General features: G+C 43.6%; 1 pseudogene; it reads left to right on the forward strand.

Moving 5' to 3' along the window:
• Positions 1-20,111: 20,111 nt before the first annotated feature.
• Positions 20,112-20,220, forward strand: LOC120366143 (5S ribosomal RNA; annotated as a pseudogene).
• The last annotated feature ends 3,751 nt before the right edge of the window (positions 20,221-23,971 follow it).

Raw genomic sequence — 23,971 nt, forward strand, 5'->3', positions numbered from 1 at the left:
TTACAGAGAGTAATGAAAAAGACTCCTATACCCCACCATCTGGCACTAGCAAATCTTAGCATTTTCTTATATTTTCCGTATCATTTTTTTTTTCGAGAAATAAAAACTTATCCATGTCCCTCAGGAACCCTCCTGACTCCAGCTCCTCGCTTCCCTCCTTCCCAGAGGGACCGTTCCCCTGAACTGCATGTGTTTCATTATGGAACATGCACGTTTTCTACTGTTCTTATTTTGTATGTATATATCGATAAGATACAGTATTAATGGCATTAATCTGCATATTTTCTTTTTTTTTTTTTTTTTTGAGACAGAGTTTTGCTCTTGTTACCCAGGCTGGAGTGCAATGGCGCGATCTCGGCTCACCGCAACCTTCGCCTCCTGGGCTCAGGCAATTCTCCTGCCTCAGCCTCCTGAGTAGCTGGGATTACAGGCACGCGCCACCATGCCCAGCTAATTTTTTGTATTTTTTTAGTAGAGACGGGGTTTCACCATGTTGACCAGGATGGTCTCGATCTCTTGACCTCGTGATCCACCCTCCTCAGCCTCCCAAAGTGCTGGGATTACAGGCTTGAGCCATTGCGCCCGGCCTTAATCTGCATATTTTCAACTTTTTTTTTTTTTTTTTTAAAGACAGAGTCTCACGCTGTCGCTGGGGCTGGAGTGCAGTGGCAAGATCTCGGCTCACTGCAACCTCCACCTCCGAGGTTCAAGCAATTCTCCTGTCTCAGCCTTCCAAATAGCTGGGATTACGGGCGTCCACCACCATTCCTGACTAATTTTTTTTTTTTTTGTATTTTTAGTAGAGACAGGTTTTACTGTGTCGGCCAGGCTGGTCTCAAAACTTCTGACCTCAAGTGCCTGCGCGACTCTTGTGGATGGCGAGGCGGTTTTGCCGCTGCCTTGGTACGGCGGTTCTTGGTGCAGAGTCAGAAAAGGACCATCAATCTTAACGCCGCTGTTTTGGCTGGTGCAGTGGGTTGCTCAGATTTTAGCGCTGGGAGTCAACAAGTTGGACATCCACTCAGAAACCCAACTATAAAGACGATAATTATAAAGACTACAGATGGATAAATTTATAATGAAGGGAAGAAATAACCAGAATCAGAACGCCTTTCCCACAACAGGGGATCGCAGTTCCTCATCAGCAACGGAACAAGACCTGATGGAGAACGAGTGTGTTCCATTATCAGAAGCAGGCTTTAAAAGGTGGATGATAAGAAACTTCTGTGAATTAAAAGAACTTGTTCTAACCCAATGCGAAGAAACTAAGAACTTTGAAAAAAGGTTTGACTAAATGTTAACGAGAATACACAATTTAGAGAGGAATATAAGTGAATTAATGGAGCTGAAAAACATAACACGAGAACTTTGTGAAGTATGCACAAGTTTTAACAGCCGAATTGATCAAGCAGAAGAAAGGATATCAGAGGTCGAAGACCAACTTAATGAAGTAAAACGAGAAGACAAGATTAGAGAAAAAAGGATAAAAAGGAACAAGCAAAGTCTCCAAGAAATATGGGACTATGTGAAAAGACCTAATCTACACTTGATAGGTGTACCTGAAAGTGAGGAAGAGAATGAATCCAAGCTGGAAAATACGCTTCAGGATATTATTCAGGAAAACTTTCCCAACCTAGCAAGGCAGGACAATATACAACTCCAGGCAATACAGAGAACACCACAAAGATATTCCTCAAGAAGACCAACCTCAAGGCACATAATTGCCAGATTCACCAGGGTTGAAATGAAGGGGAAAATACTAAGGGGCAGCCAGAGAGAAAGGTCAGGTTCCCCATAAAAGGAAGCCTATCTGACTCACAGCAGATCTCTCAGCAGAAACCCTACAAGCCAGAAGAGAGTGGGGGCCAATATTCAACGTCCTTAAAGAAAAGAACTTTCAACCCAGAATTTTACATCCAGCCAAATTAAGCTTCATAAGCAAAGGAAAAATAAAAATTTTTGTGAACAAGCAAGTACTCAGAGATTTCATCACCACCAGGCCTGCTTTACAAGAGCTTCTGAAAGAACCACTACACATAGAAATGAACAACTAGTATCAGCTTTTCTAAAAAAATAACAAAAAATAAAGAGCATCAACATAATCAAGAATTTACATCAACTAATGGGCAAAACAGCCAGCTAACATTAAATGCCAGTATTAAACTCACATATATTATTATTAATTCTAAGTTTAAATCGACTAAATTCCCCAATCCAAAGACACAGACAGGCAAAAAAAAAAAAAAAAAAAAAAAAAAAGCCAAAACCCATCGGTATGCTGCATCCAGACCCATCTCACATTATAAGGATACACAAAGACTCAAAACAAAGGGATGGAGACAGATTTACCAACCAAATGGAGAGCAAAAATAAATAAATAAATAGAAAGCAGGAGTTGCCATTTTTGCTGATAAAATAGACTTCAAAGCAACAAAGATCAAAAGAAGCAAAGAAGGACATTATATAATGATAAAAGGATCAAGGCAACAAGAAGAGCTAAAGATCCTAAATATATATGCACCCAGTACAGGAATACCTAGATATATATAAGACTTATAAAGAGACTTAGACTCCCACACAATAATAGTGGGAGACTTCAACATCAATATTAGACAGATCAATGAGACAGAAAATTAACAACGATATCCAGGACTTGAACTCAGATCTGGGACAAGTAAACTTAATTAACATTTATAGAACTCTCCACTTTAAATACACAAACTATACACTCTTATCACATCACACCTATTTACAGATTTAAATGAAATATTGGTTGGCTGCTTGTTAGTTATTTTCTTCCCTCATTTTTTTTTTTATGTCTCTATTATTAAGCACAATTGTAGGCATATCCCTTTTTAGACTGCATTCTAGCCTGGGCAATAAAGCAACATCCCCGTTCTCTCTCTCTCTTCTTCCTTTTTCTTCCTCTCCTTCATTCTTTTCTTCTTATTATTATTTATTTTTATTTTTTTCTCTCTTTCTTCTTCTTTCAAAAAACAAAAAACAAACAAACAAAAAAGACAGAGGCAGAGACCAGAGGGATGCTGCCACAAGCCAAAGAACACTGGCACCCCTAGAAGCTGGAAGAGGCCAGAAGCCCCCCTAGAACCTTCAGAAGGAGATGGTCCTGCTGACATCTTGATTTCAAACTTGATGCGAGAATATTTTCTTGTTGCTTTAAGCCACCCCATTTGTGGTCATTTGTCACGGCTGCCCTAGGAAATGAATGTGCCTTCCCAGCAACCATCTGTAAGGGCAGCTCCCCACTGCCCATCGGCCCATCCCAGCTGGAAAGCAGCACTGGCCTTTGCACTCTGACCCTGCGCCGTTCCCTTGATCCTTCCTAACAATGGGTTGGCAGCCACCGTGCTTCCTTTGTGACAGACAGATGTTCCCAGACCCTTCCATACTGTCATTCCAATTTGTCACTCATGCTAGAGGAATCCATGGTGAAAGAAATGTGGCTGAGAACAATAGGCAGAGCCCACCCTTGCATGACGAGTGGAACACACAGGCAGACCTCGATGCGTTAACTCCTCCACCCCATGATGACTAACGCTGAATAACTTCCTTACCCAGCATTCACCTACAGTGGTCAGAAATGCTTTGATGAATTAAATCCCAATATCGATTCGGTGAGCATTCAACAGATATTCACTAAGTGCCTACCCTAAGTTAAGCACTATGCCAGAGGCGTTAACGTTGAGACGAAAATACCCTAGTCCGGGTGTGGTGGCTCACGCCTGTAATCCCAGCACTTTGGGAGGCGAGGCAGGCAGATCACTTAAACCCGGGAGGCAGAGGTTGCAGTGAGCAGAGATCGCGCCACTGCACTCCAGCCTGGATGACAGGGTGAGACTTTGTCTCAAAAAAAAAAAAAGTACTCTAATAATTCATAAAGCATGCCAGTCAAAATATACCTTGGGGTCTGTTGCTAAGGAAGATACTATTTGTTTAGGGTCTGGGAGCATTATTCATTTATAGAGTACCACTAACACTAGTAATGCTGTTTGCAGATTAGTCAGGCAGTCAACCACACAGCAGCACAGTTTCAAAATTAAGGACTTCTTTGCCACCTGCCCATCTCCTTTTAGTTCCCCCCTCTTCCCTGGCTCCTAGTCTCTGTCCTATTCCCATGGGGTCTACCCCTCAGCAGGCTGCCAATGGATCTCCTAAGAAGAAAAAAGTGTGCAGTAGAAGGAGTCATGTGTGAGAAGACCTGACTTGCAGTTCACGTCCAGAGTATTACCTATCTGTTTCTTTATCTGTAGAACAGAAATAACACACAGTCCAGTCTGGCTTGGAAGACTGCATCTGGAGCAAACAGTGTTCGTAAATATTTCGTATATTATAAAGCAACACACAGTAGCAATATGGGTTACTGTTTGGGAGCCATGGTCGGGGCGTCGCTCGCATAAAGAGACCACCAGGCAGGCTTTGTGTGAGCAACATGGCTGTTTATTTACCGAAGTGCAGACGGGCTGAGTCCGAAAAGAGAGTCAGCCGAGGGCGGTGGGATAGGAGTTGGTTTTGTAGGTTTTAGAGGCAAGTGGTCAGTTAAAGGTGGTTATCTATTTTAGGGAGAGGAAGGGCGTCACAGGATGCATGATCACAAAGGTAGTGATTATCTATTGCAAACAGGCATGATCGTAACGGTGGGGGTTATTGATTCCAAGCAGAGGGGAAGGTGAGGTAAATTACATAGTTACAGGGGTGGGGGTCTTGAGAAACCCAACGTCCGTGGAGGAAATCTCGCCAGGCTGAGCAGGAACAATGGTTGCAGTTTGCAGGGGGAGAGCAATCAGTTCAGGAAAAAGTTGTTTCACTTCTTTCTGTGGCCGCCTGGCTACTTGCGGTTACTTCAGAGTTTCTGGTTCCTGGGGACCATCCAGAGGTGGACGTGTGGGTCACCAAGGCTAAAATGGCCAGGCTTGGACTTGGAGGCTTGACAGCCATCACCTCCTGGCACGACGCATGATGTGTCCTCTACACACGTTGCATCTGGTTCTTACAGCAACGCTGAAATGTGGTCGTCATTTTTGTCCTTCTCCATGTGAGGAAACCAAGGTTGGAATGGTTGAATTGCCAAGGTCACCCAATAGCAGGTAGAGGGGCTGGGCCTTCAACTTTGCCACTGTGACCCCAATATAAGGTATTATATCTATAGAGGCTCACTCAGATGAAATACTATGTCAAGTCCAGAGAAATAAATTGTTTCAAAAATCCAATAATCCAAGGAATATCACCAACGGTGGAATTTCAGGCACTGGGACAGGCAGTAAAATATCTTGAGGCCGGGTGCGGTGGCTCACGCCTATAATCCCAGCACTTTGGGAGGCCGAGGCAGGTGGATCACGAGGTCAAGAGATCCTGACCATCCTGGTCAACATGGTGAAACCCCGTCTCTACTAAAAAAAATATAATTGCCGGGCGCGGTGGCTCAAGCCTGTAATCCCAGCACTTTGGGAGGCCGAGGCGGGTGGATCACGAGGTCAAGAGATCGAGACCATCCTGGTCAACATGGTGAAACCCTGTCTCTACTAAAAATACAAAAATTAGCTGGGCATGGTGGCGTGTGCCTGTAATCCCAGCTACTCAGGAGGCTGAGGCAGGAGAATTGCCTGAACCCAGGAGGCGGAGGTTGCGGTGAGCCGAGATCGCGCCATTGCACTCCAGCCTGGGCAACGAGAGCGAAACTCCCGTCTCAAAAAAAAAAAAAAAAAAAAAAAAAAAAAATACAAAATTAGCTTGGCATGGTGGCACATGCCTATAGTCCCAGCAACTCGGGAGGCTGAGGCAGAATTGCTTGAACCCAGGAGGCGAAGGTCGCAGTGAGCTGAGATCGCGCCATTGCACTCCAGCCTGGGTAACAAGAGCAAAACTTCGTCTCAAAAAAAAAAAGAAAGAAAAAAAGAAAAGAAAATATCTTGAAAAGAGGCCCTGCCAGAGTCACCAATTATATGGTATGGAAGGGGCCACCTGCTCTCTGTATACACTTGATGTCTATGTAAGACCTGGGATGTGGTTTAATGCAGTCTTAATCTTTGATGCGGCCCAGTCCACCACTGCCTCCTCTCCTCTTTATGAAAGTCAAGTCATTGTGATAGTGAATATGTATTGTGCAGCCATAAAGCCTCAGGCGGACACCACAGCACGACACCCAGAGGAGTGTCTGTCCCTGCTCATCACTCATGCCCCAGTGCACAGCAGCTATCTGGAGCATATATGCCATGCACACTTCGTCTCTGAAAGTCAGGTGGAGGTTTTAGGGTGCCTTTAAAAGGTTCCCATTTTCTTTATTTAGTGGATGTGTCATGGTTCCTCCAGGGAAGGGCCTGACAAAGGGCATGGCAGGTGGTAGGGAAGGGACAAGAGAAATTCTGGGGAGGAGGGCCCACCTTGCTAGATGTGGGCTCAAATTCCAGTCCCCAAATCATTCATTCCCAGCTCGGTGCCCACAATCCTGGTAATCCATATTTTCCAAGTCTCCAAGAGACTCGCAAGAAGAAAAACACAAACTTCTTGAGCTTCTGCCTGTGCCTTGGGCTAAACTAGGTCAGAGCGTCCAGTTTGATTAGCCAAGCATGGTGGTTCGAGCCTGTAGTCTCAGCTACTTGGGAGGCAGAGGTGGGAAGATCGCTTGAGCCCAGGAGTTCGAGGCCACAGTGAGCTATGACAGTGTCACTGCACCCCAAGCTGGGCAACAGAACAAGACCCCATCTCTAAAAAAAATTTAAATTTGATTATACTCATCAATAACTTTTTTTTTTTTTTAATTGAGATAGGGTCTTACTTTGTGGCCCAGGCTGCCATGCAGTGGCACGACCTCAGCTCACTGTGACCGCTGCATTCCGAGCTCAGGTGATCCTCTCACCTCAGTCTCCTGAGTAGCTAGGAGTGCAGGCGTGCACCACCATGCCCGGCTAAGTTTTCTATTTTTTGTAGAGATGGAGTTTTTCTATGTTGCCCAGGCTGTGATAAAAAACAAACAAACAAACTTTTGATCACATGTCCCTAGGAGTGAAAGCTCTGTGAGCACTCGCTGCTAATATGCTGTTAGGATGAACCGCATGACGTTGCCATTTTTATAGGGGAAAAAATGTCCAATGATGACATTCCATATTGTGCTATCCAGTATATGTTTCTAAATTGTAAATACAGTAAACGCATGGGCCTCTGCTAATTTACCTGTTGAATATTAGAAAGGTTTAATTTCTTTCTTTCTTGAAGATACAAACTAAATGTAAAGAATTCTTGGCTGAGAGTGGTGGCTCACACCTATAATCTCAACACTTTGGGAGGCCAAGGCGGGAGGTTCACTTGAGGCCGAGAGTTTGAGACCAACCAGGGCAATATAGCGAACACCATCTCTACAAACAATTAAAAACTGTTACCCAGGTATGTTGGCACATACCTGTAGGGCCAGCTCCTGGAGAGGCTGAGGTGGGAGGATCTCTTGAGCCAGGGAGGTCAAGGCTGCAGTGAGCTATGATTGTGACACTGTACTCCAACCTGGGTGACAGAGCAAGACCCTGTCTCAGAAAAAAAAAAAAGAATTCTCGCATCTTCTTCTTGTATTCTAAAGAGCCATAGTGGGTGCCCTCTATACTGGAGACCACTCCGAGAGCATTCTGACATGAAAGAGGGCTATTTGAGCTGAGCCTTCAGAACGGGTGGAATTGCCTTTGTCCAGCAGCGGGACTTCCTGAAAACAGCAGAACCTAATCACAGAGGTGTGAGAGGGCAGTAGGCTGCGGGGTGATGGCAATTGCCTGTCAATATCCCCAGGGCTAGCCAACCACTCACCGACATAAATACAGCCGGGACAGAGCTCCCTTCTGGAAAACTCTATTTGGCGGGATAGATAGCAGTTAGATTTGTTTTCCGCACATTCTGCTCTCTAACATTCTTAGACTAAGAGCACAGAAAAGAATCTGTTTCTGGCTATAATGGGTTCCATGGTGGCCACCTCAAAAGCTATGTCTACGTCCAAGTCCCCAGAACCCTCAAATATGACTTTATTTGGAAAAAGGGTCTTTGCAAATGTAATTAAGTTAAGGATCTTGAAGTGGGGGGATCATCCTAGATTACCCAGGTGGGCCATCCATCTAAAGACAGGTGTCCTTCTAAGGACAAGACACAGGCGGAAGGGCAGAAGGCCGTGTGACCATGGAGGCAGAGACTAAAGTGATGCAGCCACAAGCCAAGGAATGACCAGCGGCCACTAGAAGCTGGAAGAGGCAGAAACGGATTCTTTGCTAGAGGATCCAGAGGCAGCGCATCCCTGCTGCAGCTTGATTTCATACTTCTGATCTTGGGAGCCGTGAGAGATTAGATTTCTGTTGTATCAGGCCACCGGGTTTGTGATACCTTATTATGGCACCTCAGGAAACCAGTGCGCTAGGCAAACGTGCTTCAACCTCCTGTGCAAAGATCATCTACCTTTGCTACATTAATGCAAAACAGGGTGCGGGAGAGAGAGGAGATCTATTTTGAACAGTTCCAATCCAGCCCGGAGAAGACCCTCTGAATGCAACCATCTTAGCATCACATTCAAGCCTCTGATGGAGCCTGTTCTTCCTGAGAAGAGCTTTACACGAGAGCATCACTGTTCATGGGGGCAAAGCTTTGCCACTCAGTAATCCAAGCTCTGAAATCAGCTCCCACTAATCCCAGCCCACCTGAGGAATCAATCTGTGGTTCACGAAGGGCTTCCACGGTGGGCAGTGAGATGAGGCGGGAGCACACAGCTGGGGGATTGGGGACCATCAAAGCAGGTGCTAGGAGCAGCAAAGATCTAAATCACAGCCTTGGGCTGCCCTCCAGCTGCAGCGGACCCCACCCAGTAAATGAACCCCACATCATACCAGCTGTGTGTCTCTGCATCTCTGAATTTAGGCATGGAACCAATCCTCCAGACCCCTCTCAACAGCAAACAGTTGGATGAAAATACAACCACCTCTTTGCTTGTTAACATCTTGATGCTGAGGAGAGAGTTAAACCCCTGTGCAAATCACATCTGAGGGCATTTATATTTCATACATTTGCTGGCATAAGTTTCCAGTGTCCAAGGGAATTGTTCCCATCGTGTCTGCCTGGAGGCTGTCCCTCATGGTAACTGAGCGTGCTGAGCCTGGAGTGGGAACCAGCATGGGGAAGAGGAGCTGGTGTTTTTTCAAATTGAATCAGGAAAGTTCTCTGAATTCTGTAAAGAGATAATATGCTTAAAGCACCAATCCCTTGTGGTTGTTGAAACGAAAACATTTTATTTATCACATTGAATGCATCTTTCAGACCCCTGGACATGGAAAAGACAAAGATCTGCTGGAGGGAAAGCCCTGGGTCCTTTAAGACTTCCAGAATCACTTTGTCCTGACTGGACGGAAGCCAGAATTGATGTGTAGTGTGAATGATCTGAAACATGTGCCTGATCAGGTATGCTGAATTCCTTCAGAGACATGGGTTTGTAGACCTCACCACTTGCCCTCCAAGCGGGTTCCATCTTCCAAAAGCTGCAGGGACTCTCATCTCTTCCTGAATCCCAGCTTCCCTCAACAGAACCCTCCAAGCTAATTCACTTCCTTCTTCAAAGCTTTAATGAGGTTTCGTTTGCTAGAAAATTCGCTGTGCACTTGTGGATATTGAAAGCCCAGAATCTGAGCGGGACTCCAGGATCTGAGCTGGGTTACAGCACTCTCTAGGGGAGACAGCACTCAGGTTATTTGAGGCTCTGAAGAGTCAGGAACAGCGAAGCAAGAATCAGAGTGTTCAGCACCCATAAGGAAAGAAAGGAGCCGTGGAAGGACAGGCAGCAGCGGATAATGTGAACAAAGAGTCTGTTCACTGCTTTGTGAAATTCAGGCAGGAGCCACCACAAACAGCTCGTTTCAAACTAATGATGACTTGTTGAAATGAACAATTACAGTATAAAGAGTGGACTCTTTGGTGGCTTCAGAAAGACTTAAAAATTTCTGTTTAAAACATTACATACATCCAGTGGAATCTTGTTTTAGATAGCAGCTTGAGAAAATACGATTTTGTTTCCAAATACTGTAGGCACCTCAAATTCTCCTTTGATGGTATATAACTTATTCTGGCACAACATTGAAACTTGAACTTTGGATTCTGGGCTCTCTGGTTTTTTTTTTTTTTTTTTTTTTTTTTTTTTTTTTTTTTTTTTTTTTTTTTACAGAGTCTCTGTCGCCCAGGCTAGAGTGCAGTGACATGACCTCAGCTTACTCCTGGGTTCATGCGATTTTCCCGCCTCAGCCTCCAGAGTAGCTGGCATTACAGGCACATGCCACCATGTCTGGCTGATTTTTGTATTTTTAGTAGAGACGGAGTTTCGCTATGTTTGCCAGGCTGGTCTTGAACTCCTGACCTCAGGTGTACCACCTGCCTCGACCTCCCAAAGTCCTGGGATTACAGCGGTCATGCCATCTTATTATCTGAAAAGAAAGATAAAGTCTTGACCTAAACCTTGAAAGTCAGGGTATATATTGCAGAGGACAGGGGATACAAACTTGGGATACTCATTTTATCTAAGATGAAGCAAGTCATGCTGTATTTTCAGAATTTATCTTTAATCCTTCTTCAGTCACCATTTATCCTGAAAAGCTACAATTACATTTAAATAATTTTTCAATGGCAGAAATGGAATCTGGATTTTATTCACTTTTGGACCAAAGCTGACAAGCTAACTTTAAAACGGGTGATATTTTAAAGTTAGCTTGTCAGCTTTGATCCAAAATTGTATCCAGATTCCATTTCTGCCACTGAAAAATTATGGATGACTAGTTCTGCGGCTTGTGCTGCACGTGGCTCACCATGCAAGGTCAACACACCCAAACTGGTCTATAATGGAGGCTTTTTATGGGCTTCACCAAGATCAATCACTGGTCATGAGCTTGGATGTCATGGTGATGTCAAAGTGCTATAAAAGTTTCTCTGTGTTTACTTTCGATGTCTGCACTTTTTTTGAGAAGGAGTTTCTCTCTTGTTGCCCAGGCTGAAGTACAATGGCATGGTCTCGGCTCATTGCAACCTCCACCTCCTGGGTTCAAGAGATCCTCCTGCCTCAGCCTCCCAAGTAGCTGGGATTGTAGGCGCCCACCACCATGCCTGGCTAATTTTTGTATTTTTAGTAGAGATGGGATTTCACCATGTTGGCCAGGCTGGTCTCGAATTCTTGACCTCAGGTGATCTGGCTGCCTTGGCCTCCCAAAGCACTGGGATTACAGGTGTGAGCCACTGCACCTGGCCCTGATTTCTGTACTTTTTGGTCTTGAATGAGTAACAAACAGTTCTTAGGACAGCACCAGTCTGCAAACTGATCTGGTCCAACCTCTTCTTTTTGCAGGTGTAGTCATTCATTTATTCAGCAAATCTCAGCTGAGTACCTAGCATTGTATTAGTCTGTTCTCACACTGCTATAAAGACATACCTGAGACTTGGTAATTTGTAAAGAAAAGAGATTTAATTGGCTCACAGTTCTGCAGGCTATACATGCATCTTCTTCTGGGGAGGCCTCTGGAAACTTACAATCATGGTGGAAAGCCAAGGGGAAGCAGGCACACTTCACATGGCTGGCAGGAGACAGAGAGATAGATAGAGAGAGAGAGAGAGAGAGAGAGAGAGAGAGAGAGAGAGAGATAGAAGGGGGAAGTGCTACATGCAAACAAGCAAATCTCATGGGAACTCTATCACGAGAACAGCAAGTGGGGAGTCTGCCCCCATGATTTACTCACCTCTCACCAGGCCTCTCCTCCAACAGTGAAGATTACAATTCAACATGAGATTTGGGTGGGGACACTGAGACAAACCATATCAAGCATCTACCAGGCATTGTTCCAATCGCTGGGGCTAGAGCAGGGAACATTTCAGAGCTGGTCCCTACCCTCTTTGCTGTGGTTGAGACAAAGTATAGAAACAACAAATATACAGTATAATTTTAGGTTGTGACCATGGCTATTCAGAAACACCAACCTGCGCAAAGTAAGAGAGAGTGAAGGGGTGGAACTGAGTGCTAGTCTGAAACACAGTGGGGACGGAAGGACTCTGAGGAGGTAGAAGAGGTGAACATCTAAGCTGAGCCACAGAATGAAAGGAGGGAGGGAGTCATGCAGGTGCCCGGGAGAAGAAGGATCCAGACTGAGGGAGCTGCAGATGCAAAGGCCCTGGGAGAGGGTTGAGTTTGGTATCTTTGAGAAAGAGAAAGCCAATGTGGCTGGAGTGGAGTGAGCCAGAGAGAGAGGAGTTAAGAGATGAGGAGAGGTTATTAAGGAGGGGCTGGATTACATCAGGCATTGAGGCAGGAAGTTTGGTAAGGATTTTAGATTTTCTTCTATGTGTTATGGGAAGCTAGTGGGGATTTGTAGGCAAGAAAGTCAATGTTTGATTTGAAAAACAAAAAAACCAAAAAAAAAAGGCTGGACCCAGTTCAGGTTGAGCAAGTTTATGGGAATGACCCCCAGTGATTCTCGCCTTGTGATGGTCACACCTTCATGGAAACCTCTTCAGCAATAAATAGATCCAATCTCTGTAACCAACAGAATATTACAGAAATGAAGGAGTGTGACTTTGAAGCCTAGTTCATGAAAGACATTGTGGTTTCCTTTTTGCTTTCACTTTTGGATCATTTGCCCTAGGGGAAGTCAGCCACCATGTTGTGAGGATGCTCAAGCAGCCCTATGGAGACGTACACATGATAAAGAACTGAAGCCTCCTAGCAACAACCACCACTGACCTGCCAGTCATGTGAGTGATACCACCTTGAAGTGGATCGTCTGGCCCTAGTCAAGCCTTAAGCTGACCACAGCCCAGGCTGACATTTTGACTGCAACCTTATGCGGGACCTTGAGCCAGAAACACCCGGCTAAGTTGCTCCAGAATTCCGAATGCACAGAAACTATAAGAAAATAAGTATTTATTGTTTTTTTTTTAAGACGCTAAACGTTGGGGTAATGTGGTATTCAGCAAAAGCAGTTGAGGCTAGAGCTCCTTCAGGCTACAGCAGGGAATACTTGAGAGGTGGTCCCTACCCTCTTTGTCATGGTAGAGACAAATTATAAAAACAACAAATATGAAATATAATTTTATAGTAACTGGTTGTGCAGCAACAGATAACTTAATATGGGAAGAGTTTTGAATCTTGGAGACTAGTTTATCGATGCAGCTTGGAGGATAAGGAGACCCAAAAAGGAAGGTTTTCCGGCACATGAAGGTGAAGATGAATAGCGAATGTTCAGAGAAGGGCACTAAGCTCAACCCTTGTCAGTGAGTGTCCCCAAAGCTGGCCGAAATGTGCATTCGGGAAGGTGGAGGAGAATGCATACTTGGGCTATCACACAAAATACTTGGGACAGCTCAGTTAAGATCTATTTCCCACTATGAGCAATCTCTGAAAAGAGACTAATCCGCCTTTCTGAAATAAGACAGGAGAATTGTGAAGCCGACCTTATTCATCCATTCAAGAAATATTTATTCGTAGCCAACTCCGTGCCAAGCGCTGTGATAAGTGTTGGAAATCAAGCAGTAAACACCAATTTGGCTCCTGTTCATGTGAATATGTCTGTCATGGGATAGGAAGACGAACAGCAACCAAACAATCACACTCACAGCTAGGTGGTGCAGTGGGGTAAGTACACTGAAGAAGGAGGTGAAACATGCCAGTGTCTTGTTCTGCTCGTGCTACTCTAACAAAGTGCCCAAGACTGAGTAATTTAGAAAGAACAGAAACTTACTTTCTCACTGTTCTGGAAGCTGGGAAGTCCAAGATCCAGGAACTGGCAGATTTAAGTGTCTGGTGAAGGCTTGCTCTCTGCTTTCACGATGGTGCCTTGCTGCTGTGTCCTCACGTGACCAAAGACAGGAGGGTAAGAGGGACAAATGCTGTGTGCTCGCATGGCAGAGAAAATAGGAGGGCCAGGCAGCTCTCTGAAGCCTCTTTTATAAGAGCATTAATCCCATTCATGAGAGTGGAGCACTTGTGACTTTCAGTCACTTCCCCAAAGTCCCTACCTTTTAATATTATTACCTAGGGGTTTAAGTTCCACCATATGAATTTTGGGGGAACATATACATTCAAAGCATAGTGCTCGAGGACATGAAAGCTAGTCTTGGGGGTCATAGAGGTCTCCCCGAGGAAGTAAGGTTTACATAGGGTCTGAGGGGCTAGCAGGAGTCAGGTCAAGACTGGACAGATGGAGAAGCGTTCTCAGCAGAGGAAGTAGCACGTGGCCGGGCTCTCAGGAAGGAACCAAGGAAGTCCAGCATGGCGGAGTGCAGAGACCGAGAGGCGCAGCCGGAGAGGAGGCGAGGCCCGTGAGTGGAGTCAGGTCACGCCCAGCCTCACGGGCATGTAAAGGACTTGCATCTTGATTTTAGTGTCAATGGGGAGCCTGACGATACCGATTCTGCTGTTGGACCTCTGTAATATTCATTTAAACTCCTTCTTATTGACTCTCCAATTCGTTTTTATGTGCTTTCCTGACAAGGTAACACATCCACACAGACCACTGGCCAAGTCCTAAAAATGAGAAGAGTCTTAGTTGATGATGGTAGAAGCTGGCGCCCAAAGGATGCCCATTTGCCTTTGGTTATAGATCAGTGCGTGCTCTGAGTTACCCACACCACAGCTGCCCCAGAAATAACACTGCCAGGAGTCGATTTGTGGTCTGGCAGCATTGCTCCAGCTGGAGCTTTGGATGAAATTCAGTCCATTTATCCATATTCCAAAGAAGCTCCTTTAGAATAAAGGCTAAATGCCTCCAGCCTTGCACTGAGCCCTGAGAACCCAAACAAATATTTGCATGTACTGACTTTCCTAAATTTGTCAGATGACTTTCACATAACCTATGATTACTGCTAATTTTTCTTCAAAGCAAACACAGTTTTCTTACCTCTGAACGAAATGGAAACATGACCATTTCTTCAACTGAACTGTTGCTCTGGAAAATTACATTTTATGCTGTTGTAGGAACGGTCAACAGCCATAGATATGCATGCAAAGGCAATGCCATTAGAACATCTATCAGAGTTGTAGTAAAATGACTTTGACATGGCCAGCAGTCATTAAAGCACCAAGCCTGGCTGTCAAAGGGAGAAGAGGGACACTGAGCCTGCTCTGTGGGGCCCTGAGGCTGCCTTACCCAGTACCCAGCTCACCTGGTGATAGTCTCCAACCGCTGAGAGCTGAAATCATGGAATGAATTTTGCTATTCAGTGAGAATGGTCTGATCCACCGTGAGATACTGCACCTGTCTCTGGCCATTATTGCTGTATAGACGCGTCATTCATAAAGAGAGGTGACAATCTGTGATCAACTCCCCAACATCCATTACTCCCAAGCAGGCAGTTTAATTCAATCTGGATCTCATTTCCCTTGCCAGTGATTGATTTAGAAGACGCATGGGAACTAATCCTGACTATGGGGAAGAAAAGAGAATTTTGCTGGGGTTGTGAGCCTCTGAGAAAGATTTCCTTATTCCTAAAAAGAGGCCTTATTCCTAAAAAGAAAAAGATTTTTTTTTTTTTTTTTCATTTTGGAAGTGGTTATTTCTGAGTGGGTGTGTGCTGCTCCCATCTGGCACCCAGCCATGGGACTGAGGCTCAGCCGAAAACAGAAGAGGCGAGTGAGAGACAGAGAAACAGGGCCAGAGCCACAACAGAATGACCTGTGGACTTCTTCCTAGGTATGAGAATTATTCCCTTATGCTTATCTTAGTCCATTTGCGTTGCTGGAAAGGAAGACCAGAGGCTGGGTAATTTAGAAAGAAAAAAGGCTTATTTGGCTCATGGTTCTGCTGGCTGGAGGACTGGGTGTCTAGTGAAAGCCTCAGGCTGCTTCCTTCACAGCAGAAGGCAAAGAAGCAGGGCAGGCATGTGCAGAGATCACATGGCAAGAGAAGAAGCAAGAGAGAGAAGGGAGGTGCCAGGTTCCTTTTATAGGTTGGTGCAAATGTAATTGCAGTTTCAGACTGTGAATTTTAAATCATTATAGCTAGGCTCAAATACATCTTTATGAATCAAAATAGAAATCATTACAATCAACACATTTTTGCCAATGAAAAATAAGTTTGTACATTCCCGCAGGATAAAAATTTATGCTTCAGGATTCAGCAAACTCTTGGAAAGTGTTTTCTGCATTCTGCCGGTCGTGGAAGCATTTTCCCTGCAAAAAAGTTGTAGATGCTTGAAGTGTTAGTCGGTTAGCAAGAGGTCAGGTGAATATGGCAGATGAGGCAAAACTTCGCAGCCCCACTCATTCAACTTTTGAAGCTTGATTGTACCATGTGCAGTCAGGCATCGTCATGGAGAAGAATTGGGTCCCTTCTGTTGACCAGTGCCAGCAACAGGCATCACAGTGTCTGGCGCATCTCACCGATTTGCTGAGCGTCCTTCTCAAGTGTCACAGTTTTGCCGAGATTCAGAAAGCTGCAGTGGCTCAGACTGGCAGCAGATCACCAAACAGGGACCGTGAACCATTTCTGGTTCAAGTTTGGGCTTCGGGAAGTGCTTTGGAGCATCTTCTCACTCCAGCCACTGAGCTGGTCATCACTGGTTGCTGTATAAAATCCACATTGCACACCACAATCCAACTGAGAAATGGTTCACTGCTGTGTAGAATAAGAGAAGATGACACTTCAAAACAGTGATTTTCGGTCAGCTCAGGAGGCACCCATTTATCAAGCTTTCTCACCTTTCTGATTTGCTTCAAATGCCGAACAACCATCTAATGGTTGACGTTGAGTTCTTTGGCAACTTCTCATGTAGGTATAAGAAGATCAGCTTCCATGATGACTCTCAATTGTTCGTTGTCAACTTTCGATGGCCGCCCCTCTGCTCCCCATCTTCAAGTCCCTCATCTTCTTTGTAGATCTTCTTTTTCTTCTTCTTCGTTTTTTGAGACGGAGTTTCGCTCTTGTTACCCAGGCTGGAGTGCAATGGCGCGATCTCGGCTCACCGCAACCTCCGCCTCCTGGGTTCAGGCAATTCTCCTGCCTCAGCCTCCCGAGTAGCTGGGACTACAGGCTTCTTGAACCCTGTACGTTTGTTAGCAGCTCCTGGGCCAAATGCATTGTTGATGTTGCGAGTTGTCTCTGCTGCTTTAGGACCCATTTTGAACTTGTGTAAGAAAACTGCTCGGATTTTCTTTTTGTCTAATATCATTTCCATAGTCTAAAACAAACGTAAAATGTACAGCAAGTAATGAGTCGTTAGCAAGAAAACATAAAGCAAGAAATGCCTATTAAATGATATGTAACATAACCACATTTATTTAAGAACGTATTCTAATACCAAACGGCAAATTCCAACAATGCAAGACCTGCAATTGCTTGTACACTCACCTGATAGCAACCAGCTCTCTCAGGAACTAATAGAGTGAGAATTCATTCTCACCCCCACCCCTGCAGGGTGGGCATTAATCTATTCACAAGAGATCAACCCCCGTGATCCAAACTCTCCCATTAGGCCCCACCTCCAACATTGAGAATCAACTTCCAACACGAGATTTGAGGGGCAAACCTCTAAGCAATAGCACTGCTGTTCCTTGGAACTGAAGACATGGTCACTGGTACACCATGTGAATTTCTCACTGCTTTAGCAAACCACTGAAATGATGGGGAGTTCATTGAATCAACTTGTTATGTGGATTTCAGTTCCAGTCACAGGTTAAGTTTGAATGAGTTTCAGCCAGGGTTCTTTAGTGTGTTTTCATGTAATCAGATCAAGTCAATAGTCAAAAACACAGATTGGATGCATCCTTGGGAGGAGGAGCTTTGGCCGTTTTGGGGCAAGCATTGCCTGGTGCTTAGCAGGTGAAGCCCTGCAATCAGACTGACCTAGATTGAACTCTGGTTCTGCCACTTCGTCTTTTTGTGTCCCTGCAAATGGAGCTTTATTTCTCTGAGAGTCCATTTCTTCATCTGCATCTTCCCTAAAGAGCTGTTGTGAGGGTTATGTGTCATGCTTATGAAGATGCTTAACTTCTGTAACGTGACCTCAGGACCTCTTTATACACAAGTATTATTGGGGCCCACAGAGAGAGCTTTTGTTCATGTTGTGTATTTGCCCATCGTTAACATCCTAGAAGTTAAAATTGAGAAAATTAAAAATATGTATTCATCTATTCATTTTAGAATGACAATGATAAACCCATTGCGTATTAACTTAACACATTTTATGAAAAATAACATCTTCCAAAAACAAAAACAATTTGTGAGAAGAGTGACATTGTCTTACATTTTGCAAAACTCCTCCATGCCTGGCATAATAGGGATAGCAGGATTCTCATATCTGCTTCTGTGTTCAGTTAGTTGGGTTTTGGTTAAAGTATATGAAGAAAATCTTGCCTCACAAAGATAGGTTGGAAAAGGGAAGGGAAGTCCTGGGTTCCTTTCCTGGGGCTCCATTTCTTCATCTGCATCTTCCCTAGAGTGCTGTTGCAAGATTAAGTGTCATGCAAACGAAGAAGGTGCTTTATTTCTGTAACATGATCTCATGATACATGCAAACATTTACTTTACATCCAAATATGTCTTGGCCCCAGAACCTCTTGGAAATTCTGGGACCAGAATTGCTAGTGAGATCTAGAATCACTGCTATAGAAAACCAAACATTGATCAGTCAATTCAGAAATAAGCTAATACAGATAGAATAGGTACAGTGGCTGATCCAGTCACAGACAGGAGTCACCTATTGGCCTACGGAGCTTTTTTTTTTTTTTTTTTTTTTTTTTTTTTTGAGAAAGTCTCAACCTGTCACCCAGGCTGGAGTACAATGGCACAGTCTCAGCTCACTGCAACCTCTGCCGCCCAGGTTCAAATGATTCTCCTGCCTCAGCCTCCCAAGTAGCTGGCATTACAGGTCCCCACCACCACACGCAGCTAATTTTTGTATTTTTAGTAGAGACTGGTTTTCACGTTGTTGGCCAGGCTGGTCTCGATCTCTTGACCTCATGATCCACCCTCCTTGGCCTCCTAAAGTTCTAGGATTACAGGTGTGAGCCACCGCACCTGGCCCAAAGCTTTTTATTTATCTCTGAACATGCCTCTGTAATGTGCTTTGGCTTGAAATGACATTTGACATTTCAACGGGCAATGCTTGCATTAAACTGGCAACTGAGTCAGAGAATCAGAAGATCTCAGAGTCAAGGGGAACCTAGAAATTGACCTTGTAGCTTGTGTTCTGTTGATGAATCTCTTGGAAGCGAAACTCCCTGCTGCATGAGAGAGTGGTATGTTCAAAGAAGCAAGAAAACTGGGAATCCCCTCCGTGCCATCTCACACACCAGGAAGCTGCTTGCTGCAGGCCACACAGCCTGCCATTGGCACAGCTCAGCTTTTCTTATTCCCAACCCAATGTGTCCACCGGTTTTTCTTATGTTCACTTTTTGTTTTTTGTGAGTCTAGATCATAAAAACACATGTCTTTTTATGTGCCTACACAAAAGAAATATTCCTTTCTAGGAATGAACAAACCAAATTGCTTGGTTTTGCTCTGTATCTTTTAGGCAGCCAAGGGAAGTCTGGGGGCTGTGGGACCCTTTTGCTAAATGAATTGAATCAACGTGTTCCACTGAAGTAAAGGAAAGTTTAGAAATAAAATGTCTCTTTAGTACATAATGAAGACAGAGCAGATCCACAGGAGTCACTCTCACCGACTGCTAGTATGTCTCTTTTTTGGCCTGTCTGAAAAAGCCGTTATCAGCACAGATGTCCATCCAGAGGTGATATGTTGATCATCTAAAGTTTTTTTTGGCAAAGTGCCTTAATGGTTGACTTTTTTTTTTTTTTTAATGAGATAGACTGGAGTGCAGTGATATGATCTCAGCTCACTGCAACCTCCATCTTTCTGGGTTCAAGCGATTCTCCTGCCTCAGCCTCCTGAGTAGCTGGGACTACAGGCACGCAATCACCATGCCTGGTTAATTTTTGTATTTTTAGTAGAGATGGGGGTTTTTAGTAGAGACCATGTTATTCAGGCTGGTCTTGAACTCCTGACCTTAAATGATCCACCTACCTTGGCTTCCCAAAGTGCTGAAATTACAGGCATGGGTGATTCATACACTCAACCAACCAAGGATTGATTTTTGAAAGATCTCTTATTATAGTCTATGGCCATAGCACTCTGAACGTGCCTGATCTCATAAGCTAAGCAGGGTCAGGCCTGGTTAGTACTTGGATGGGAGACCACCTGGGAAAAACAGGTGCTGTAGGCTTAAAAAAAAAAAAAAAAAAGAAAAGAAAAGACATCTTATCATAAACATATTCATCACAAAAGTATAGTACATAAGATCATTAAACCCTATGAACCCATTTCTCAAATTGAAGAATTTCATTGCTTTGATTTTCATCACACTTGCTTTATCTAACCATTCTTTTTTTTTTTTTTTTTTTTTTTTTTGAGACGGAATTTCGCTCTTGTTACCCAGGCTGGAGTGCAATGGCGCGATCTCGGCTCACCGCAACCTCTGCCTCCTGGGTTCAGGCAATTCTCCTGCCTCAGCCTCCTGAGTAGCTGGGATTACAGGCACACACCACCTTGCCCAGCTAATTTTTTTTTGTATTTTTGGTAGAGACGGGGTTTCACCATGTTGACCAGGATGGTCTCGATCTCTTGACCTCGTGATCCACCCGCCTCGGCCTCCCAAAGTGCTGGGATTACAGGTGTGAGCCACTGCGCCCTGCCTATAAATTCTTTAAGCTAAGTGGCAAATACTTTTCCCGGTCTGTGATTTGTCTTTTGCCTTTGCCTTTAGTATTCTGACTATTTAGAAGACTTTGTTGTTGTTATTGTTTGGTAGTTCAATTTACAATCTTTTAAAAAATTCCTTCCAGATTTCAAATTATTGTGATTTTACTCCACTTCTACGCTACAAATGATCTTTTCTCCTGCTATTTGTGTAATTTAATTAATAACATTTAGATCTTTGGTCCATTTGAAAATCATCCTGACTTACTGTGTGATTAATAGATTTTTTTTTCCTTTTTTTTAAAAAAAAATCTGATTGTGCTTTTGAATCAGTAAATTAAAAGGATTGATTTTCTAATCATTGATAACTTTTTTTGAAGGTGATAAGCATATATAACTGTATATATTTCTTTCTTTCTTTTTTTTGAGTACTTTAGGTTCTGGGGTACATGTGCAGATCATGCAGGATTGTTGCATAGGTACACACATGGCAGTGTGGTTTGCTGCCTCCATCCCTCCGTCACCTGCATCTGGCATTTCTCCCCATGCTATTCTTCCCCGACCTCCCTACTCCCAGCTGTCCCTCCCTTGCCCCCCACAACAGACCCCAGTGTGTGATGCTCCCCTCCCTGTGTCCATGTGTTCTCATTGTCCAACACCCGCCTATGAGTGAAAACATGCGATGTTTGATTTTCTGTTCTTGTGTCAGTTTGCTGAGAATTATGGTTTCTAGATTCATCCATGTCCCTACAAAGGACACAAACTCATCATTTTTTATGGCTGCATAGTATTCCATGGTGTATATATGCCACATTTTCCTTGTCCAGTCTATTATCGATGGGCATTTCAGTTGGTTCCAGGTCTTTGCTATTGTACACAGTGCCACAGTGAACATATATGTGCACGTGTCCTTATAACAGAATGATTTTTAATCCTTAGGATATATACCCAGTAATGGGATTGCTGGGTCAAATGGAATTTCTATTTCTAGGTCCTTGAGGAATCGCCACACTGTCTTCCGCAATGGTTGAACTAATTTACACTCCCACCAACAGTGTAGAAGTGTTCCTATTTCTCCACATTCTCTCCAGCATCTATCTCCAGATTTTTTAATGATAGTCATTCTAACTGGTGTGAGGTGGTACCTCAACATGGTTTTGATTTGCATTTCTCTAATAGTCAGTGATGATGAGCATTTTTTCATATATTTGTTGGCCTCATTTATGTCTTCTTTTGAAAAGTGTCTGTTTATATCTTTCACCCACTTTTGGATGGGTTTGTTTGTTTGTTTTTTTCTTGTAAATCTGTTTTAGTTCTTTGTAGATTCTGGATATTAGCCCTTGGTCAGATGGGTAGATTGCAAAATTTTTTTCCCATTCTGTTGGTTGCCGGTTCACTCTAATGACTGTTTCTTTTGCTATACAGAAGCTGTGGAGTTTGATTAGGTCCCGTTTGTCTATTTTGTCTTTTGTTGCCATTGTTTTTGGTGTTTTAGTCATGAAGTCCTTGCTTATGCCTATGTCCTGAATGGTTTTGCCTAGATTTTCTTCTAGGATTTTTATGGTGTTAGGCCTTATGTTTAAGTCTTTAATCCATCTGGAGTTAATTTTAGTGTAAGGTGTCAGGAAGGGGTCCAGTTTCTGCTTTCTGCACATGGCTAGCCAGTTTTTCCAACACCATTTATTAAACAGGGAATCTTTTCCTCATTGCTTGTTTTTGTGAGGTTTGTCAAAGATCAGATGGTTGTAGATGTGTGGTGTTGCCTCCAGGGCCTCTGTTCTGTTCCGTTGGTCTATATCTCTGTTTTGGTACCAGTACCATGCTGTTTGGATTACTGCAGACTTGTAGTATAGTTTGAAATCAGGTAGTGTGATGCCTCCAGCTTTGTTATTTTTGCTTAGGATTGTCTTGGCTCTGCAGGCTCTCTTTTGGTTCCATATTAAGTTTAAGGTGTTTTTTTCCAGTTCTGTGAAGAAGGTCATTTGTAGCTTGATGGGGATAGCATTGAATCTATAAATTACTTTGGGCAGTATGGCCATTTTCACAATATTGATTCTTCCTAATCATGAGCATGGAATGTTTTTCCATCTGTTTGTGTCCTCTCTTATTTAGTTGAGGAGTGGTTTGTAGTTCTCCTTGAAGAGGTCCTTCACATCCCTTGTTAGTTGTACTCCTAGGTATTTTATTCTCTTTGTAGCAATTGTGAATGGGAATTTGCTCATGATTTGGCTCTCTGTTAGTCTGTTATTGGTGTATAGAAGTGCTTGTGATTTTTGCACATTGATTTTGTATCCTGAGACTGCTGAAGTTGCTTATCAGTTTAAGGAGATTTGGGGCTGAGGTGATAGGGTCTTCTAAATACACAATCATGTTGTCTGCAAATAGAGACAATTTGACTTCTTCTTTTCCTAATTGAATACCTTTTTTTTTTTCTTGCCTAATTGCTGTGGCTGGAACTTCCAGTACTATATTGAATAGGAGTGGTGAGAGAGGGCATCTCATCTAGTGCCGGATTTCAAAGGGAATGCTTCCAGTTTTTGCCTATTCAGTATGATATTGGCTGTGGGTTTGTCATAAATAGCTTTTATTATTTTGAGATATGTTCCTTTGATACCTAGTTTATTGAGAGTTTTTAGCTTAAAGGGCTACTGAATTTTGTCAAAGGCCTTCTCTTTCTCTATTGAGATAATCATGTGGTTTTTGTCTTTGGTTCTGTTTATGTGGCGGATTTAGTTTATAAACGTGCATATGTTGAACCACCCTTGTATCCCTGGGATGAAGCCTACTTGATCACGATGGATAAGCTTTTTGATGTGCTGTTGCAATCAGTTTGCCAGCGTTTTATTGAAGATTTTTGCATCGATGTTCATCATAGATATTGGCCTGAAGTTTGCTTTTTTAGTTGAGTCTCTGCCGGGTTTTGATATCAGGATGATGTTGGTCTCATAAAATAATTTGGGAAAGATTATTGTTTGGAATAGTTTCAGAAGGAGTGGTACCAGCTCCTCTTTGTATGTCTGGTAGAATTCGGCTGTGAACCCGTCTGGACCTGGACTTTTTTTTAGTTGGTAAGCTATTAATTGCTGCCTCAGCTCCAGCCTTTGTTATTTGTCTATTCAAGGTTTCAACTTCTTGCTGGTTTATGCTTGGGAGGGTGCAAGTGCCCAAGAATTTATCCATTTCTTCCAGGTTTACTGGTTTGTGTGCATAAAGTTGTTTGTAGGAATCTCTGATTGTAGTTTGCATTTCTGTGGAATCAGTGGTGATATCCCCTTTAT

This window comes from Saimiri boliviensis, chromosome 11, assembly GCF_048565385.1.
Source record: "Saimiri boliviensis isolate mSaiBol1 chromosome 11, mSaiBol1.pri, whole genome shotgun sequence".
Lineage (NCBI taxonomy): Eukaryota > Metazoa > Chordata > Mammalia > Primates > Cebidae > Saimiri > Saimiri boliviensis.